Below are 17,424 nucleotides of genomic sequence, written 5' to 3'. Positions count from 1 at the left end.
TTTCTGTCTACCCTCAGATCTTAAAAACTACCGAGGCTAGAGGGCTGCAAATTGGTATGTTGATCATCCACCCTCCAATCATCAAACATACCAAATTGCAGCCCTCTAGCCTCAGTAGTTTTTATTTTAATTAAGATTAAGTTTAACCATAATCGTGCTTCTGGCAACTATATACTATAGGCCACCACCGGGCCGTAGTTGAAGTTTCATGGGCCGCGGCTCATAAAGCATTATACCTTGACCACCGAAAGATAGATCTATTTTCGGTGGCCTTGATTATACGCCGTAGCGGCTTTACAGAAAACTCGATTGCACCGCAGAAACTTCGACGCATTTTTTACTTGTTTTTCATGTTACCACTACGACTTCCGCAGCCGTCAATTTGTACTAGTTTTCCAGAGGTCTTGTTGTAATCCAGTAACCTGACCAAGTAGAACCTCTCGATCTGCAAATAAACTTGTAGACAACCAGATCAGAATCGATTTGTAGCAACCGTTGGTTCCAGCCTCACCGTTAAGTAATGGTTTGGTTTTTTTTATCTTTCTCTCTCTTTTTTCTTTAATCGAATTAGCGTTGGTGGTCATGTCCAGCCAGCTGACACACTTCTCTTCGCTGGACTTGAATTTGGCTGTATTTCTGTAATAAAGAAAAGGTTGATTTTGTGATGTTTGGGACGCTTTCAACCTCCAGCGGTTGAGACGGTGGAAAGAGGGAGTTAGAGTGGTTGCACAGTAAAAAAAAAAAAAAAAGGATATCCAGGGAATAAAGATCTAAATGTGGAACTAAAGGAAAAAAAACCACAGAGTTACGAAGAGAAATTAGGTACCAAGGTTGAAGAAAGGAAGTGGTAATGGCGGTAAAGTAAAAGGTTAAAAAAAAAAGTGGGCGCAGCTACGGGCCTAAGGTACGCTGCAAACACCCCTTTAGTAATGCCTACAGTGCGTGACATGAGGCGCACTGACGACACTAATCCCCTTCTTCATTAGCATGGCTCATTTGTCATTCGTCATGCACGCCGACCAGCGTAGATCAGCTTGAAAGTCAAGGTCATTTGCCCCGTATAGGGGGTTTAGTGTCGTCAGTGCACCTCATGCGGTGCACTGTAGGCATTACTAAAGGGATGTTTGCAGCATCCCTTAGGCCCCTAGCTGCAACCCCTTTCGTTCCTTTTACTGTACCACATTCTCTTTCTAACATCTTAACTTCCAGAAATTCTCTCTTGCACATATTACCTTTCATAGCGAACTTTCAAGTGTGACAAGAGTTTGTTCCTTAAAACTGGTTTAAAAATACAATTCTGATCTTAAAAACTATTTGATATGATGCATTGTAAGCATTCTGATCGATCAGGAACTGGAGGAATGTTTACATTCCATTTTCCGAGAATTCAGAGTCTACTGGAATGGGATTCCTGGAAGAATGAAAAAAAAAAAAAATGAACATGTTCCTAAGCTATCTAGTTCGTTGCATCAATTCCTCACACGTACAAAACCACTTTCTTCTTCTTCTTCTTCTTCTTCTTCTTCTTCTTCTTCTTCTTCTTCTTCTTCTTCTTCTTCTTCTCTTTTGTACCGCCAGAGAACAAGTCTGACAAGAGGGAAAAAGATGGTAGCCATTTAAACAAATGGACGGAGGCTGCGAAAACCAAACGAGGCAACTCGTTCTGACCTTAATAAAAGAGCAAAAGTAGTAGTAATACTACTACTACTACTACTACTACTACTACTGGTAGTAGGGCCCTAGTAGTGTCAGGGATGCAAGTGTTCCTCTCTCTCTCTCTCTCTTTCTCTCTTGAAAAAAGTCTGCGATGGCTTGCTAAAGAAGGAGAGGATTGACATACGATGTTTATGGTACTAGTTTTTTCTCCCTTGCGGATGGAACTACTTTTTGCTGCGGAGGAGTACTACTGGGTTACTGGGTCTGTGGCTCTGCTGATCTGGGCGCCCTAAAAACAAAAAAACAAAAACAAAAAATTATACAAATTTTACGTCATCGGAGACTTTTGGTCTTTTAGATTGTACAAAAAGAAAGGCTTTTTTTTTTTTGGCTTTATAAAGATGGTCATTCATATACAGCCTAAGCTCTTAATTCTATAGTTAAGGAAGTGTCTTTCTAAGCTCCATGTTTCAGCTTGAAATTAATGCAGACTTTAGTACCATAGATTAAAAAAATATTGTTTATGGTGAAAAGTAAATATTTTAGTCTTATTACCACACTGGAATCGACTTCCTATTCTCTAGACCTATAACAAATAAGTAAAAAATGCGCCGAAGTTTCTACGGCGCAATCGAGTTTTCTGTACTGTGTATAATCAAGGCCACCGAAAATAGACCTATCTTTCGGTGGTCTGCGTATAATGCTGTATGAGAAGAGGCCCTTGAAACTTAAACCACGGCCTGGTGATGGCCTGGCCCACATCGTTGCCAGACGCACGATTATGACTAAATTTAATCTTAAAAATAAAATAAAAACTACCGAGGCTAGAGGGCTGCATTTTGGTATGTTTGATGACTGGAGGGTGGGTGATCAACATACCAGTTTGCAGCCCTCTAGCCTCATTAGTTTTTAAGATCTGAGGGCAGAAAGAAAAAGTGCGGACAGATAAAATCGCGGACGGACAGACAAAGCCAGCACAGTAGTTTTCCCTTCAGAAAACTAAAAATCTGAGGGTAGACCTAACCACCGCTCTCAACCCAAAACTCAATTACCTATGCATTGCGGAAACCTAAATCTGATCTTTTGAAGTTCCCACCTCGAAGTTGTTTCATTTTGGAAATAAGTTCAGTGTTCCAATTCCATTTGTCAGTTTGAATATCACGGAATGAATGCTTCGATATATGTTATTCGCAGGAACAGAAAGTTATAAAGTAATCACTTCAGGTGGACCAACCTGAAAACTGGTTATCTTGGGGAACTTTAGACATAGTTGGCTGGTTTAATTAAACAGGCCTATGCATTGTTCAGAATGAAAATTGTACATGTAAAAGTGATTGTATCTCTCTCTCTCTCTCTCTCTCTCTCTCTCTCTCTCTCTCTCTCTCTCTCTCTAGACCGTTTTAATTAAATAGGTCTATGCATTGTTCAAAGTGGAAATTGTACTTTTAATGCATATTCTCTCTCTCTCTCTCTCTCTCTCTCTCTCTCTCTCTCTCTCTCTCTCTCTCTCTCTCTCTCTCTCGTGCACACGTCTAGGCAAAATCTATATATCCGTCCCATTGCCTTCCTCTAAACTAAAAGAGAAACTGCGTCTACGTAAGAGCCCTGATCTCTCTCTCTCTCTCTCTCTCTCTCTCTCTCTCTCTCTCTCTCTCTCGTTCACACGTCCAGGCTAAAGTTATGTATCCGTCCCATCGCCTCCGTCTAAACTGAAAGAGAAACTGCGTCTACTAAGAGTCTCAAACCTGTCACGTACGTAAACGGTGGACAAAAAAACCCCGTCTGAAAGCTCTTCCCACGCTAAACGACAGGAAAAAGACGTAATAAACCACTGGGCTATAGACAGAGAGCTTTAAACGGTTAGCGTTTAGCTCGAGGTATTGTCGGAAAAGAGGAAAAGATTGGCCCCGGAGGAGGTTAGTAGTACTATGGTGAAGAAGTAACGGAGCGTGGAAGTATGAACGTTCTGGGGTCTTGTAATGGTAGGTCTAGAGCGAGAGAGAAAGGAACTATGAAATACTGGAGAACGTGTTCGGGTTAGGAGAGAGAGAGAGAAAGAGTAGAGAAATGTGAATCGGGGAATGCTCCGTTTACAAAAGTTTTCTGTAAATGTGTGTGTTAGCTTAGAGAGAGAGAGAGAGAGAGAGAGAGAGTAGAGAAATGTGAATCAGGAAATGCACTGTTTACAGACATTTCTGTAAATCTCTGTGTTGGGTTAGGGGAGAGAGAGAGAGAGAGAGAGAGAGAGAGAGAGAGAGAGAGAGAGAGAGAGAGAGAGAGAGAGCGTGAGAGAGAGTAGAGAAATGTGAATCAGGAAATGCACTGTTTACAGACATTTCTGTAAATCTGTGTGTTAGGTTAGGAGAGAGAGAGAGAGAGTAGAGGAATGTGAACCGGGAAATGCTCCGTTTACAGAGATATTCTGTAAATCTGTGTTAGGTTAGGAGGGAGGAGGGAGAGAGAGAGAGAGAGAGAGAGAGAGAGAGAGAGAGTGTGAGAGTGTGTGTGTGAATCAGGAAATGCACCGTTTACAAGCGTTTTCTGTAAATCTCTGTAATAAAAAGTGATTTCTTTTATTTCGTTGACTGTTTAAGTTGCGACTTGATATAAATAGATTAGTCTTGGTAGAACCTGTGGGAATTTGACATTATTATTATTATTATTATTATTATTATTATTATTATTATTATTATTATTATTATTATTATTTAGAAGATTAGCCCTTATTCATATGTGACAACCTACAGGTACCATTGACATGAAACTTAAGCTTCCCAAAAGAATATGATGTTTATTTGAAAGAAGTTACAGAACATAACAGGAATTACAGTTATCAGAAAAGATAAAAGGATGAAATAATAAATAGATAGAAATGTAAATAATTAAGATTCTACGTGAATTGTTTTATGGTAGCAATGTAAAAGAAAACTTTTGTGCTGGCTTTGTCTGTCCGTCCGGACTTTCATCCGTCCGGACTTTTTCTGTCCGCCCTCAGATCTTAAAAACTACTGAGGCTAGAGGGCTGCAAATTGGTATGTTGATCATCCACCCTCCAATCATCAATCATACCAAATTGCAGCCCTTTAGCCTCAGTAGTTTTTATTTTGTTTAAGGTTAAAGTTAGCCATGATTGTGCTTCTGGCAACGATATAGGATAGGCCACGACCGGGGCATGGTTAAAGTTTCATGGGACGCGGCTTACACAACATCGTACCGAGATCACCGAAAGATAGATCTGTTTTCGGTGGCCTTGATTGTACGCTGTACAGATAACTCGATTGCGCCGAAGAAACTTCGGCGCATTTTTTGCTTGTTCACTTGTATAAAGTATATAAACAGTTAGCCTCGTTTCCAAGTGCCATCAATTCCATCTAGTTTTATATTCAGTTCAAAACTTCCTTGGGGGCGGGGCCTTATGCCAGACACTCGAGAGAAAGTGGTGATATACTCATTACCAGTGTAGATGAATCACAGTTTCGCCGTGTTTAGTACTAGCCCCTAGGGGATCAAGTGTCCCCAAGTGAATTGGCGGTGATTTCACGAATTCCCTAAAACTTTCAGGGATTTCGTGAAGTCCCTGGTTCCACAATCCCTGGTTTCACAATCTTACTAACTGGGAGCTCACGTCCTTAATGTTTGTCGGACTTGTTGCAAAACAGTGTAGACATTGCGTCACATTTCACTGAACCTGCGATAATTGTTTCGTTTGTGAGAGCCGTACAGAGAGAGAGAGAGAGAGAGAGAGAGAGAGAGAGAGAGAGAGAGAGAGAGAGAGAGAGAGAGATGGTAATCCTTTAATGGTCCACTTCAAGAATGCTAAATATATATCTATATACATACATGCATACATACAGATATATGTATGTATATTATATATATATATGTGTGTGTGTGTGTGTGTAGAGAGAGAGAGAGAGAGAGAGAGAGTAGTCGGTGTTACGTGAGTCTCTCTCGATATTTGTTACCTGACTTTTTCTAAGACATGCGTATCACAAACCGCTACGCAGAGTATTGTCATTTTGAGAGAGAGAGAGAGAGAGAGAGAGAGAGAGAGAGAGAGAGAGAGAGAGAGAGAGAGAAGGGGTAGGGGTGGGGGTTGTTGGTATCATAATTTTTACGTCAGGTCTTCTTTTTTTTTTTTTGCGTCTTTTTCCAAATTCGGTCAGTCAGTCACAAACTGGACCGTGTCAGCCCGAAAGCGCCTTAATACAATTAACTTTATTTCAGACTTTTTTTTTTTTGGACGGAAACTAAAATTGACAAGTTTTAGACATTTTAAATATTTAGTAATGAGCGTAAAGACTGCTGGGCTATTCAGATATTGGCTTCAGATTGTGACATATGTAAATAATATAACCAAATTGCGTAAAATCATCTACGTCAAACATTTGAATATGATAAGTGTGGTTTAGTTTCTTGTATGTATGTATGTATATGTATATATATATATATATATATATATATATATATATATATATATATATATATATATATATATATATATATATATACATATATATACATATATATGTGTGTATAATATATATATATATGTATATGTATATGTATATATATATATTCTTTTATATATGTGTGTAGTATATATATATATATATATATATATATATATATATATATATATATATATATATATTTAACTATACGTAGTTTCGAACAGGGAAGATTAAAAATTACTAAATAAAAATAAATATTCTATGAATATACATAAATGTATTGATATGAATAAGATTTTTAATGAATGTATATATAAATTTATTGAGAGGAATATAAATAAATACAAATAAATTACTCATATAAATTATTCATTTTTACGTAATAAATATTCATATCATGTACTGTATATGCATTTCTATACCGCACTTGTATATATGTCCATCTTTCCCTTCGTCTGAGGCATGAGGCAACAGGACTTAACTGTGCAATTTGACTGCACATGTGCAATTTAAGGTCATGTGGTCTCTTCGACTGGAAATACCCCACGTGTATATAATATTCTTCTGCCATTCCATTGGGTGTGTTCCCCAAGATGGGGGTTTGAAGAGAAAGGCTTCTTACACCTTTTGTTCTCTCTCGTTGTTTTAGGTCATATAATTTTGATCTCAAGGGCGTGGGTAACGAGAGAGAGAGAGAGAGAGAGAGAGAGAGAGAGAGAGAGAGAGAGAGAGAGAGGAATGATGAGTATTAAAGTACAATTTATTTCTTGAAAAAAAAAAATTGAGAATAAATGGTCTTTTGCATCATTGAACGTGAGAGAGAGAGAGAGAGAGAGAGAGAGAGAGAGAGAGAGAGAGAGAGAGAGAGAGAGAGAGAGATGAAATGGTGAGGCGACAAATATAGAAATAAGGAATTTGAATAACGCATCAGACCTCAATGAAAATATAAAAAAATATTATTTATTATGAAATCAAAACAACGAATTTTCAACTCATGACTCCAGGAAAGAAAAAAAAATAATTTTGTCTCATTATTAAAAACTGGTATTGCCAGTTTGGTTTTGTCTGTTATTTAAAAAGATGATTGTCTCATTTTTTAAAAATTGGGACCTGTCTGTCTTTAAAAAAAATGGCTTTCTCCCATTTAAAAAAATTAAGTTGTCTCATTTTTTTAAAACTGGTCTTGACCGAACGCAAAAAAATAATTTTGTCCCAGTGTAAAAAATTATTGAGTTTCATTTCAAGACATTGAAGTTTTGCCTCATTTAAAAAAAATGGTTTTGTCTCATTTAAAAAAATAGTTTTGTCTCGTTTAAAAAAATAGTTTTGTCTCATTTAAAAAAATGGTTTTGTCTCATTTAAAAAAAATAGTTTTGTCTCATTTTAAAAAAATGGTTTTGTCACACTTAAAAAAAATATTTTTGTCTCATCGGTAAGTGATGATTCGTCTTTTCCGATTTTTGCTGAATGAGGGAGAGATGGTGAGAAGCACTGGGGCTTGGGAAGTTTGTTGGGGGGGTGGGGGTTTGGGAGGAAGGAAAGCGGGCCGGTGATGGATATTTAGGTAAGGTAAAGGTAAGGGGGGAGGAGGAGGAGGAGGAGGAGGGGGAGTGAGGTTTCCCCAAGAAGTGAGAGGAAAAGGAGTTGCAGCGTGACTCGACAGTTATTGGTAATGACTGCCGTTGTTTCCACCGAGAGAGAGAGAGAGAGAGAGAGAGAGAGAGAGAGAGAGAGAGAGAGAGAGAGAGAGAGAGAGAGAGAGAGGTCCTTGGAGATTATTAATTTTTTTATTTTCATGTGTTGTGTGAATGAAGATATATTCTCATGGTATTTTAAGCCATTAAAAGTCGTTTGCATTTAATGCCTATAACAATTGTGTATATATATATATATATATATATATATATATATATATATATATATATATATATATATATATATATATATAAATATACAAATATGTTTATATAGAGTATATGAGTATATATAAAATAGTGTTTATATATGTATATGTATATATATATAAAATATATATATATATATATATATATATATATATATATATATATATATATATATATATATATATATATATATATATATACATACACAGATATATATATAAAACCTTCATCCATTGGATGAACAATTACATAAGCGAGTATGTAGGTCGCGACCAAACCAAGGCTGTTTGGTATAACACTTCAACCCGGCTCCTTTCGCTTTCATTGAGCAGCAGCCAGAGATACGGAAACGAATGTAAAAAGAGAGAGAGAGAGACAGAGACAGAGAGAGAGAGAGAGAGAGAGAGAGAGAGAAAGTGGGAAAGAAAGAAAAAATGAGAGAGAAACATTGCATAACCGTCTGGGGCCGCCCGGGAGTGAGTTGCCAGTTATTGTTTTTTTTTTTACCGGAGCTGCTTCCCAGAGGTGCATTGTGAGAATGTGGGTAAATCTTGTTAGGTTGTATTAGTGTTTTTTTTTTTTTTAATGTTCTTTGCTTTTTTTTGTGGGTGTTTCTTTGATTATTTATTCTAGTTTTTTTTTTTTTTGTGGTGATTTCTTTTTTATTGATTCTATTTTCTGTTTTACATTTTTTATTTTGCTGTTCATTTTATTTCTCAAGTGCATGGAAATTTTTTTTTATTAATTTTAATTTTGTATCCATATATATATTTATATAATATATATATGTATATATATATATATATATATATATATATATATATATATATACATATATGAATATATATATATATATATATATATATATATATATATATATATATATATATATATATGGATAGAAAATTGAAATTAAACAAAAATTTCCATGCATATGATATACGTATACTGTATACATATACATGTATATGTATATAATTATATATGTATAGATAACATATTGATCGTTTACTTCTATTTCAGTTAATTTTATGTTAAATACATCATACAACAATCACAGTAATAAGGAAGAAAATAGAATGAATAAAATCCTCATAAAAATAAACGGAAATTGAGATTTTAAGAACCTGAATGAATTCAGTATTTTTAAAAAATTCTCCTTTATTTTCAGGTCTGTGATTACTCTGTAACTCAAAGTTCGCTTGATCTTATGTAAGTACGTTTTAAATACAGTAGATTATCATTATTGTGGTTGAATTATGCTTCAACTTTTATTTATTGTATTTTTATTTAGTTTTACTTATTTATTTTATTTATGGGGTAATGCTTGGGTATATAACGGTAAATGATCTTCCATTGTATGAAAAATGTTAAAGAATATTCTTACAAAGCTTAAATATATATATATATATATATATATATATATATATATATATATATATATATAATATATAATTTCAAGCTGTTTAAGGATATGAAAGGCTGTTACCTATAATAAAAAAATTTCATAATTCAGTGAGTGTTATTTTAAAGAAATGAAATGGAAAATGGGTCCTCATTTTGACAGAAAAGTGAAAGTAGAAAAGTAAGATTTTAAAAAGGAATTTTATATTTATATATATATATATATATATATATATATATATATATATATATATATATATATATATATATACATATATATGTATTATATATGTACATATATATGTGTGTATGTCTATACATCATATATACATATATGTGTGTGTGTGTAACGGATTTAAAGTATAGTTGAGCCGGTCACCCGATAAGCACATGAAAACAAGGTCACTCGCGGCGGTCTCGGTAACGGTCAGCTAAATAGCTGCACATCTACTTAGCTGTCCTTAGCGGTCACTTTCTTAACTGTCTCCAGCGGTGACCTGCTTAGCTGCCCCCAGCGGTCATCTGCTTAGTTCACCTGCTTAGATATCTATAGCGGTCACCTACTCAACCATTTCTAGCGGTTATGTGCTTAGTTGTCTTCTACGGTCATCACCTGCTTAGCTATCTTGAGCGGTCACCTGCTTAGCTATCTCTGGCGGCCACCTGCTTAGCTGTTTTGAGTATTCACCTGCTTAACTGTATCTAGCGGTTACCTGTTTAACTGTATCTAGCGGTCACCTGTTTAACTGTATCTAGCGGTCACCTGTTTAACCATCGACAGCGGTCACCTGCTGAGTTATATTGAGTATTCACCTGCTTAGCTGTATCTAGCGGTCACCTGCTTAGCTGTGTCAAGCTTTCACCTGCTTAACTGTATCTAGCGGTCACCTGCTTAGCTTTCTCTAGCTGTCACCTGCTTAACTATCGACAGCGGTCACCTGCTTAGCTATTCTTAGCGGTCACCTGTTTGGCTGTCTCTAGCTGTCACCTGCTTAACTGTATCTAGCGATCACCTGCTTAGCTGTTTCTTAGCGGTCACCTGCTTAACTATCGACAGCGGTCACCTGCTTAGCTACTTCTAAGCGGTCACCTGCTTAGCTATTTCAGAGCGGTCACAGCTGTCTCTAGCTGTCACCTGCTTAACTATCGACAGCGGTCACCTGCTTACCTCAGTTTATGGGTTCAGCAGTTAATGAAGGCATTGCCTAGATACCTATTATATCTGTGATGGTTTCTGTTGATTGGACAGAGTCCTTATGGTCCCATACCAGGCAACTGGATCCTAATCGAAACCAACAACAAAATGACATATATATATATATATATATATATATATATATATATATATATATATATATATATATATATATATATAATATTTATCTTTTATCATTATTGTAAATTTAGATGTTAATATCTCATTTGCATGGGGGAAGTAACTTAGAGAGAGAGAGAGCGTGAGAGAGAGAGAGAGAGAGAGAGAGAGAGAGAGAGAGAGAGAGAGAGAGCGTGTCGCATATGAGTACTTCGTATTTATATGTAAAGTGTCGCAAGATGACTAGAAAGTATACTGCAGTTACCTTTATTTTTTTTCTCTCTCTTTTTTCATGTTGCTTGGTTATGTGTCTTCGTCATGCGGAATGCATACCAGAGTTTTCATTATTAAAGACAGTGGAACTTGCCTGGAGCGCTCTCTCTCTCTCTCTCTCTCTCTCTCTCTCTCTCTCTCTCTCTCTCTCTCTCTCTCTCTCTCTCTCTCCATCTTGACAAAGTGAAACCCTCTTATTCCATCGAAGACAAACTTCGCCCACTGTACTTTCTTTCCCTCGTGGGTTTGTGTAATTTTTCCTGGAAATGACAGTGCTATCATTCCGTTACACATTTTGCGCCGTGAATTACAGTGTGTGTGTGTGTGTGTGTGTATGTGTGTATGTCTGGAGACATTTCCCATGCGTCCCGTACTCTACAATTTTGTGCAACCTGCTTTCTGCTATATACTTATTTTTTCCATTTTTATTTTTTTTTTTTTTTGTCACGGTTTTGTTACCTCTTGCTGGTTTTTTGTCGTAGTAGAGATTTCAACCACCGTTTCGAGTAGCTAGCTTTTCTGTTGCTTTTAGTAATGCACAATTCAAGCAGTTATGTCAACCTGAACTTTAAGATTCCGGTCACTATGGTGTTATAATTTTCTCATTATCAGATTTCAGATATTTTTTGCCGTCTTGTTACCTTTTATTGTAAATTTACAATTAGTAAGGCTTTGGTTCCCGTACTTTTAGATTTCAGGCAATTTTGACTTTTTCTCTACAATCTACTTTCGTCTTTCAATTAGTATTCTTGATGACTGGTAATAGTTTTAAAAATCAAAATTTTATGTACATTGAAATATTCCTATTAATGTATAGCATTGTTGTTGGGTTCATGTTTGGAGGTTTCTTTTGTGGTCTGCAATCAGAGATTTTCTCCCGTTTTATTTATTTTTAGATTTCAGAAACTCTTCCAATTTTTTTATTTCAAATAATTTTTCTTTATTTCGTTAATTTCAAAAGATTTTTATGTCTAACCGAAACTACATACCTTTTAAAAAAAACAGTTGTTGTTAAATTGAATTTTGTATATATATTTAGTTTTTTACTTTTACTTTTGTATTTTTTTTTTCTTGGTTGAAACCATCTCATTCAGTAAATATATCTTTTTGTGTTTTTGCACCGTTTTACTCTTAAGGCTGAACAGGTGACTGTTGGTTATATTTTGCTGACTAACTGTTGGTTTTGTTGAACGATCCGAGAGAGAGAGAGAGAGAGAGAGAGAGAGAGAGAGAGCTTTTATATTCTTTACTGTCAGGTTGGCAAAGGATTCTGATAGTTAATATATATATATATATATATATATATATATATATATATATATATATATATATATATATATATATATATATATATATATATAGAGAGAGAGAGAGAGAGAGAGAGAGAGAGAGAGAGAGAGAGAGAGAGAGCATTTATATTCTTTATTGTCAGGTTGGCAAAGGATTTTGATAGTTAATACAGGGTTTTGAGAGAGAGAGAGAGAGGGATTTCAACCACTATTTCTGACAAGCAGAGATGGAGGGGAAATAAATCTGATCGATTGAATTGACATCGTAAAATGACGTCACAATTACCGTGGTCATCGACGCCACGAAATACAAGGAAATCATTGAAATTGGAAGGCTGGGAAAATTCTCCATTCAATCAAAGGGCGGGTTGTGACGTCACGTACTCCCAAAGGGCGAGGAATGGATTCGAGGTAATGTTGACATGACGAACGTTACTGTACGAATTCTAGCACTTTCTCTCTCTCTCTCTCTCTCTCTCTCTCTCTCTCTCTCTCTCTCTCTCTCTCTCTCTCTCTCTTTAGAAGTAATTTCCACCAAAGGTCTTTGGTAACTTCCGAAGACAGTTTCGTCCAGAGGAGCGGATTCACTCTCTCTCTCTCTCTCTCTCTCTCTCTCTCTCTCTCTCTCTCTCTCTCTCTTTTTAGAAGTAATTTCCACCAAAGGTCTTTAGTAACTTCCGGAGACAGTTTCGTCCAGAGAAGCGGACTCTCTCTCTCTCTCTCTCTCTCTCTCTCTCTCTCTCTCTCTCTCTCTCTCTCTCTCTCTGTTGATTGCCTCATACCTCCTTGCTAAATCGTTTTAAGTTACTCGGTATTTTGCCAAGCTTTGCTAAATTCTAAAAATGTTACGCAGATCCCCTCGTTTTTCTGTACAGAGTTGTCAATATAATTTGTAACCTTCAGTTTTATAATGAGTATAATATTATTTTATATTCATTTTTAGTTTTCTGAAAAGAAAACTATTGTGCTGGCTTTGTCTGTCCGTCCGCAATTTTCTGTCCGCCCTCAGATCTTAAAAACTACTGAGGCTAGAGGGCTGCAAATTGCTATGTTTATAATCCACCCTCCAATCATCAAACATACCAAATTGCAGCCCTGTAACCGCAGTAGTTTTTATTTTATTTAAGGTTAAAGCTAGCCATAATCGTGCGTCTGGCAACGATATAGGCCAGGCTACCACCTGGCCATGGTTAAAGTTTCATGGGCCGCAGTTCATACAGCATTATACCGAGATCTATTTTCGGTGGCCTTCATTATGTGCTGTAGCGGCTGTATAGAAAACTCGATTGCGCCGAAGAAACTTCGGCGCATTTTTTAATTGTTTGTAATGTGGATGGAAGGGGGGTTTTCGGCTGAGCAACAGACCCTGTTATTTAACAGAAACTCCAGGGCCTGGCATTTATTGTCTTTTTTCCTAAGAGGGGGTTAGTGCCTTCACTGCATCTCGCGTGGTACACTGTAGGCATACCTTAGCTTTACAGCGTCCCTTCGGCCCCTAGCTGCAAACCCTGTCATTCCTATTGCTGTACCTCCAGTCATATTCTCTTTCTTCCATCTTGCTGTCCATCCTCTCTAACAATTGCTTCACAACTCAGCTGCGAGGTTTTCCTCCTGTTACACCTTTCAGACCTCCTACTGTCAATTTTCCTTTCAACGTTGAATGACCTCGTAGGTCCCAGCGCTTGGCCTTTGGAACTTCAGAAGTTCAAGCGAAGATGCGATGCATGACTACCCTAATACAATTCACTTTTATTTATTTATTTATTTATTTATTTATTTATTTATTTATTTATTTATTTATTTTAATAACTGATCTCCTCTTTCTGTATTTCCCATTTACCTTCTGTTACTTCCTTCGAATGAACACCATATTTTTTGGAAGCTCGAATTTCAAGTCAGTGGCCCCTTTTAGTGGGATTGTTCCGTATGAATAGGGTTCGTCTTGTGAGTAATAATAATAATAATAATAATAATAATAATAATAATAATAATAATAATAATAATAATAATAATAATAATAATAATAATAATAATAATATTCTTTGGAAGCTTGAATTTCAAGTCACTGGCCCCTGTGGGCTTGTTCCATATTAATAGGGTTCATCTTGTGAATAATAATAATAATAATAATAATAATAATAATAATAATAATAATAATAATAATAATAATAATAATATTCTTTGGAAGCTTGAATTTGAAGTCAGTGACCCCTTTGGTGGGCTTGTTCCATACGAATAGGGTTCATCTTGTTAATAATAATAATATAATAATAATAATAATAATAATAATAATAATAATAATAATAATAATAATACTCTTTGGAAGCTTGAATTTCAAGTCAATGGCCCCTTTGGTGGGCTTGTTCCATATGAAAGGGTTCATCTTGGGCTCATCTTAATGAATAATAATAATAATAATAATAATAATAATAATAATAATAATAATAATAATATTCTTTGGAAGCTTGAATTTCAAGTCAATGGCCCCTGTGGTGGGCTTGTTCCATATGAAATAGGGTTCATCTTCTGTATAATAATAATAATAATAATAATAATAATAATAATAATAATAATAATAATAATAATAATAATAATAATAATAATTTGGCCTGAATTCTGTATTCCATTTCCAATTCCCGGCATTGTCTGAGAGAAACGGCCAAGGAACCAAGAACCGGTAATCCAGAGACGGTAAACGTCGAATGTGTCTGCGGTAATGAATTACCTGTAATTCTTGATTAAACAGTTGCTACGATCTTCGACACACATCGACTTTCGTCAGTCGATACGTCTCGATGTCCTCCTGTTTCAGGGCTTCCCCCACCCTCCCCCCCGCCAAGGGCGTCTCCTCAGGGCGGTGGGAGTGTCCTCGATGTCCTTGTCTTTGAGGATTCCTTGGTGGTTCTATCCCGAAGGAACGGATTTCATGAGAAGGTTTTGTTTTTGTTCCCAAAGACATAACTTCGATTGTACTTCACGTATATTGAATGAGGAAGATCGTTACTTGGACCGCATTGAAATCCCTGTGCAATACAAATTCCATTCTTGTTTTCAGTATCATAATAATACCGATGATTGTAATAATTGTTATCATCATCTCAACAAGAAAAGCAACAGTAAACTCTCTAATTATGATGACCTTAAAACCAGTGTACACTGGCTCGACGGAGTTCGACTTCTATTAGCCGGGTAAAAGTGACGACGATTTGTTTATTCTGAGCAACGGCGGCAGATGGCACCTTTCTGATGAGTCGGAAATTGCGTAAGTTCTTGTAGCAGAGGCTTTGAATATTGAAAGTCTAAAAACCGATTCTTTTCCTCATACAACTGACAGACTTATTTACTTTCTTTCTTTCTTTCTTTAACTTCTCTTTCTTTCTTTAACTTCTTTTTCTTTTTTTAACTTCTTTTTCTTTTATTTTAAATCTTCAGCTGCAAACTTTTATGGACAGAGTCAACAGAACTATGAACCCAAGAGGGCTTCGAAGGAAAATCTACCTGTAGAGAAAGACAAGTTACAGGAAAAGGTGATAAATAAATATAAATATGAGGGGATAAACAGCGGTTCTCAACCAGGGGGGGTTCCTCCCTAGGGGGGGATTTCAGAGTTTCCGGGGGTAATTATGACCACAGATTGGCAGGCTCAAACTGGCTCTAGGAGCTCACAAAACGCGGTGTGTATCTTCTGCACTACTGAGAGGTCACGCTGGGCTTTCTCCCCGCTAGTTTGTGTGTTTGTGCTATTATTTTGTCGCATTATTATTTGGAATGTACCTTTTGAGGCAGACAATTCTGGAAGGGGGCCGGGGGGAATGACATTCTGACATCTGGTAAAAGGGTGCTTGGGCCAAGAAAGGTTGAGAACCACTGAAATAGAAAATACAATCGATACACCTGGAATTCAGGAGACGCCAGCAGAGAGCAGGAATCAAATTGCTTCTCGCTGAAATATTTGGAGAGCAGAAGATTCCACAACTGCACAAGGAAAAACTGTTCCACGTTTCCGTTGTAGACAAGATAAAACTCTTAGGAAACTGAGTAGCATTAATCCTGTGTAACTTTCTGTACCTGTAATTTCATCTGTAAGATTTATATATTTACCCCCTAAGGGGTAAATATATAAACTACTGCACCTCCGTTCATATTCTCTTTCTTCCATCTTACTTTCCACCTTCTCCTAACGATTGATTCACAGTGCAGCTGCTTTGAGGTTTTCCTCCTGTTACACCTTTTAAACCTTTTGACTGTCAGTTTCAGTTTCAGCGCTGATTGACCTCATAGGTCCCAGTGCTTGGCCTTTGGCCTAAATTCTACATTCTGTTCTATTCTTTCCTAGGTCTCAGGATCGCTCCGGGCCTACCGAATTTGGTAATTTCGATTTTGAGATGTGAGGAATTTGTGGTTGGCACTTGAGAATTTATTGATTATTTTGTGATTTGAGGAATTTGTGGTTGGCACTTGAGCGTTTATTATTTTGTGATTTAAGGAATTTGTGGTTGGCACTTCAGAATTTTTTAATTACTATTTTGAGGTGTGAGGAATTTGTGGTTCGCACTTGAGAATTTATTAATCATCTTGAGATGAGAGGAATTTATGGTTGGCACTTGAGAATTTATTAATTATTTTGTGATTTAAGGAATTGTGGTTGGCATACAGGGACCTGAAAGCACAGTGCTTTTTACTTTTTGTGGGCTTTTCAGGACTTTCTCTAGTGTTAAGTACTCAGGCCTTACATTCAATCGGGCCTGGATGTATGCTGGAATGTGCGCAGTATGTACATTATAACATCTATGGTTGAATTAATGTAATGTATTGTACGTACGATGTCAGTTAATGAATGAATGTACATATGTATGTATGTAGCCTATGTATGCAAGTACATCAGACAGATAAGTAATTATAAGATTTAACACAAGATTTAACATTAAGCTTATTATTTGCTAAAAAGGAAATTTCGTCATAAAGATCTTAAAGATGTCGAAATGCCCCTACCCCTCCGCCTCCCCCTCCGCGCCATTCCGCGCCCATCCCCGTGGGTCCACGAAATGCATCTCATACACATTAAACATGACGAGACGATTTCGGCGAACGTGACGTCATCAGAAACACGGCGCTTCCAAAATTGGAAT

At 36.5% G+C, this 17,424-nt stretch overlaps 1 protein-coding gene across 3 annotated transcripts in view; it reads left to right on the top strand.

The window, feature by feature from the left end:
* Positions 1-17,424, top strand: part of LOC136836687 (sphingomyelin phosphodiesterase-like) — a 134,818-nt gene that overhangs the window by 50,256 nt on the left and 67,138 nt on the right. The window lies entirely within an intron of this gene.

Source organism: Macrobrachium rosenbergii, chromosome 56, assembly GCF_040412425.1.
Source record: "Macrobrachium rosenbergii isolate ZJJX-2024 chromosome 56, ASM4041242v1, whole genome shotgun sequence".
Classification (NCBI taxonomy): domain Eukaryota; kingdom Metazoa; phylum Arthropoda; class Malacostraca; order Decapoda; family Palaemonidae; genus Macrobrachium; species Macrobrachium rosenbergii.
This window is presented reverse-complemented; position numbering and strand designations above follow the sequence as displayed.